This window comes from Sinocyclocheilus rhinocerous, unplaced genomic scaffold, assembly GCF_001515625.1.
Source record: "Sinocyclocheilus rhinocerous isolate Xijiao unplaced genomic scaffold, SAMN03320098_v1.1 scaffold186, whole genome shotgun sequence".
Taxonomy (NCBI): domain Eukaryota; kingdom Metazoa; phylum Chordata; class Actinopteri; order Cypriniformes; family Cyprinidae; genus Sinocyclocheilus; species Sinocyclocheilus rhinocerous.
The window spans coordinates 115388-120705 of record NW_015662005.1 but is presented as its reverse complement, the minus strand read 5'-3'; positions in this window follow the sequence as shown (position 1 = coordinate 120705).

Below are 5318 nucleotides of genomic sequence, written 5' to 3'. Positions count from 1 at the left end.
AAAATAAAGTATCGGGTAGGTTTAGGGTAGGTGTAGGGAGGGCTTTATTGTACCAATAAGGTGGCATCCATTTAATAATTAAAATTAAAATTATAATTTACACTCAATACGTTATTATTGCATACTGTTTTATAATGTACTACAATACTGAAGTGCAGATAATTGCCACTATTTGCAACAAGTAGTATACTTGATAGTAGAAATCCTGCTATTTTAACATAGTGTAAATAGGTATTTGCACTTAGTGTAAATAGCATATTGCTAAAAATACTGCTATTTTCACTTAGTGTAAATAGAATCCATTGCTAATACGAGATTTGAAAAGGGAGGGAAAAAAAGTTCGGCAAAAGGCAGAATCGAACCCCTGGTCGATCACATCAAAACACCACCAATACGCACTTATCCATCTGCACCACTGGAGCTGATGATATACAGCCACTTTTAACTAAATGTAAATAGACACCCCGTATTTTTTATTCCAGAGTAAGGGCAATTCATACAATACATTTAAACTGAGCTACTTTAATACCATCTCCGAACTTTCTACCACGACTCTGCTGTTCTTCGGCTGGTTCTTCCCTGTATACGTTGATTGACAGATGTCTCGTCCAGTCAGCGGTGAGTAATCCCAAACCAATGGCGCTGTCTCAAACTATACCTACCTCTTCCGGTTTGTCTGATTTGTCGTTGTGTGTTCTGACTTGTTATTTTGTTTTCGAATTTGTCATTGTGTTTTCTGACTTGTTATAATGTTTTCTGAATTGTTGTTGTGCTTTCTGAATTGTTGTTTTGTTTTTTAGACATGCATTTGCGTTTGTAATTTGTTATTTTGTTTTCAGAATTGTGATTTGCTTTGCACTTCTCGGCCACCGTACATTACATTGATTGGAGCATAAGAAACAAATAGAGAAAAAACATTTTTGAAAAAATATATTTTATTCATATTTTATTCAATGTCCTTTGTAGAGGACGCCAGTTTTGAAGTTATTTTAAAAAATAAACATGAAAAGGCATGGATAGGCAAAAACAATGTTTTATTTTTTTTAATTAATTTTTTTTAGGTTTTTAGGTCTCAGGCTATTTTTAACCAAAACGTTGTACAAAGATGATTCTCAACTATGTTATTAAAGATATAACAGAATGATTTTATATTTTACTTTATGCAATATGTCCATAAAATGTCCATAAATTGGTATTCCCATTTTATTCAAATATCAATACATTGAATCTAATTAGCATATTAATGTGTTCTTGGGGCAAACCATAATGAAAAAAGAAGTTATATAATAACTTGGCAACATTTTCATAAGACTATCATAGGAATATTGATCTATAATTCTTTGATTTGTTGTGTTTCCCCAAAATGCCTGATTAACATGCCTTTTGTCCTGGGGCAAGTTCAAGCTCAAACTGGTGTGCGCCGTTTTGCTACGGTTTCCGTTTTGAACAACATGTTTCCTGGAAACGGTGTGCAACAGGGTTTGAGATGCGTTTTCTCTTGGTTGGTGGGTGTGTCAAACATGTCAGCCCAATCAGCAGCAACATGTATATAAACCAGGCGTTTATTAAAGAGACAGCTCGCACAATGTAATTAACATCCAAATAAATTCACAAGAGCAAGTATATTGTTTGCACATGTTTATTTACATTAAAGGCAAAATAACTGAAATAATAAGGGCACAAGTATAGATCTGGAACTTCTTTAAGTCTGTCTAAATATCATTTAGTAATTGCAATGTCTTCTGGTCCATATCCTTTCCTTAGGAAGGTGTGCTAAATACTGATTAATGTAACATAAAAATACTATACATATTTATATATTTTTCTACTGTATTATGGAGTGTCACTTTCATAAACTTTTCTATACTGCTCTGATTATATAATGGTAAATATTACAATATCATAGCACAACAACAGTGATCAGCAATAATGATAAGCCTAATACTCACAATAAAAATAATAAGGTCATCTTGGAGGTAAGAAGTGGATTATCCTTCACCTGAAATTTTGTCTTTTCATCCTGAAATGCGAGGGAAATGTTGGATCACAATAATTAGGAATCACAGTTTCCACAAATCCCTTCATTTGATTGGGATGTTCTCTTTTATTCTGGACGGCAAGGGCAGTGACTGTACCATCGAGCGTATTTTGCAGTATTAAACACGTATTTATACCGATTTCATCAGGCTCCGAAAATTCTTCAAAAAGAACACAAAGAATGGCCTTCTCAGCTGCCATAGTTGCAACTCTTGCTTCATCAGAACAGGGTGTTCAACGCACCACCGTTTCCGTTTAAAGAACGTTTTGCACCGTTTTTGTCGGGGCTGAATGCAGCCCCGGTGTCCTCTACAGAAGACATGTATGAAAATTATGCCCTGTTACATAACAAAAGTCATATTCCGATTTGCAACCCCATAACCTTTTTCTGAGATTTTTTTTTTTTTTTACGACAAACAATTTGAAAATTAGTCAGATTTAAGTGATAATTACAAAATATTATCATATTTCCCCAAGAGTGCTAAATTTGATCATTCTGTCAGTATCAGTCATTTTTAAAGACCAAGGAGAAGGTGTGCTTAGGATCAAACCTCCAAACATTTGATATTCCTAAAAAGTCCTAAATGTGCTCTGTACGGGACATCCAGACACGTAGTGGCATGTAGGGTCTCCTAAATTCCCTAAATAATGTCCCAGATCGCGGGTTGCGGTTTTTTGGGCTTATTTAAAAAAATATGGTTGTTAGGGAAATCTGACAAGCAACTTCGTTTCTTTATTTATGTTCGCCGTATTCTCCAATGCATTTGTTGACACGCTGTCTGCTCACAGTTAATAGCCAACCAGTGCAATAATATAAGTGCTGCAGTTTAATTTGCCAACTGTTCCGCCCCCTCCTCCCCCTCATTGGAGAAAATCACGTTCAAAAAGAAGGTGCGTGCCGTGACGCTGTAATCCAAGCGATGACAGAAGTAGACGTAAAGGAGTGGGATTACTTTCTTTTAGCCTATTTTTTGATTTTTACAATGTTTTTGTAATGTATTAATTATCACGGCCTGTAATAAAAAACAAGTAGTCCTATACTAATACTAAGAGTAAATATGGTTCGAATAGCCTATATTTTAGTAGGCTATAAATATGTGGCTATGTTACAGCTCCCCTTTGAAGCTCTTGTGTTTTTCTCCTTTTCCATCTTTCCAATCCTATTCTGCATTGTTTTTGAAGCAGCGGTTGCTTATTTGTCTTGCGAGAGTTGGCAACAGAATGTTGCTATGCATGTAAACGTATGTTTTTTGTGTCCTCTCAGCTGCTTGTCTTGCAACTTGGGGTGTTGTTGGTTCAACGATCAGTGTTGCCAGACGTACGATAATTATCGTATTTGTACGATAATTTTGACCTGGATGTACGATCAATAATGAAAAAAATCACATAGCCGGACTATATCGGGTCTATACTTAACCGAGACGTTGAAATGACGGCTATTGCTTGCTGGGAAGGTACGCCTATGATATGGACTAGTATCTGTAAATATTAAGCTGCAAAAATGCTATTTAAATATAAATCCTGCATGTTCTGTGTCTGTCTGAATCATAGTCTATGGTCTGAATGAATGTCATGCGGTTTTGTTTACTACACACATACTGAAGTGCGCATGACGCTTGCATGATTTCAGCATCTGCCTTCTCACTAAATAGGACATAAATACATGAACAACATCCCCAGAACTGCTCTGAGAGTCAAAAATATATAGTTTCTGCCAGAAATGTATTACTATTGTTCAGTAGAATGTATGTACAACTACTACTACTAAAATTATTAAGGAATAATCACAATATTTCTTCCATGTTTTAATTTTAATTGTAAATCCCCTTTGTTTGCCAAAAAATAAAATGTGTTTAATTTTCATGAATTAAAAGATAAATTAAATTAATGTTTTATGCCTTCATTCGATAACCAGAAAATTATGTCATGAAATGACACTTATATCTTTGTAGATATTATTGACACTGCGAACATGATGGGATATCAACCATCTCATGCGCTGCCTGGCCAAAAACTACAGTGAATCAGGTTTGACTATAAGTGGGCTACAGATAGCCGCTCGGACTACAAGCTAAATCGTGGCTACGCTCAGGCTACCTATTGAAAAGGTCAAAGAAATAAACCAAACACCCTGTAAACGCTGTTGACTTTGCTTACATGATGGAATATCATACATCTCACAAGTTATTTTGCCAAAAAACAACATGAAACCAAATTCAAGGTTATTTGGGCTAGAACTGGGTTACACATAGCCGGACTATATCGGGTCTATACTTAACCGAGACGTTGAAATGACGGCTATTGCTTGCTGGGATAAATACATGAACAACATCCCCAGAACTGCTCTGAGAGTCAAAAATATATAGTTTCTGCCAGAAATGTATTACTATTGTTCAGTAGAATGTATGTACAACTACTACTACTAAAATTATTAAGGAATAATCACAATATTTCTTCCATGTTTTAATTTTAATTGTAAATCCCCTTTGTTTGCCAAAAAATAAAATGTGTTTAATTTTCATGAATTAAAAGATAAATTAAATTAATGTTTTATGCCTTCATTCGATAACCAGAAAATTAAAATACACAATGCAGAATTTCTAAAGAAAAAAAAAACATTTCATAATTATGAATAAAAGTAGTTTTTATACATTCAAATAATTAGACATATTAAAACACAGAATTTGTTAACAATAAACAAGGTGAAAAAAATAGAACATTTCATAAGACCCTAAACATGTAATTTTTGTTAAACTTTTTAATAGATTTGATGTTGAATTGTATACGTTTCATTATTTAATCAGACGTGTTTTGATTAATAAAATGTAATCTAAGCATTTAAAAAGGAGTCCAGAAAAATTTAAATGAAAAAAAAAACAACAAAAAAAACAGAATCCCCAAAAATTAAAATTTTGAAAAAAAAAGAAAAAAAAAAAGGAATTTGGGAAAAAATAAAACGTATTTCATAGGGCCCTAGCATAGTTATTTATTTATTGTGGTGATTTGAAGGTTGTGTCAAAACGTTGTTGTTCTAGTCTAGTAGATAAATAGCTGTATTCTGTACGTTTTTACTCGTGTACGATAATTTTCTTCCAAATACGATAATTTTGAGCTTCTGGTACGATACTTGGACATTTCCAATCTGGCAACACTGTCAACGATTAACTTTGGGATCACGGTGGTGCGATCTTTGTGTTGCTTAGAAGTCGAGCATTTTTTGATTTACCATCGCAATTAATTAATAATTCAGGGTTGATTATTTTAATGTTGTGTGCGTTTAT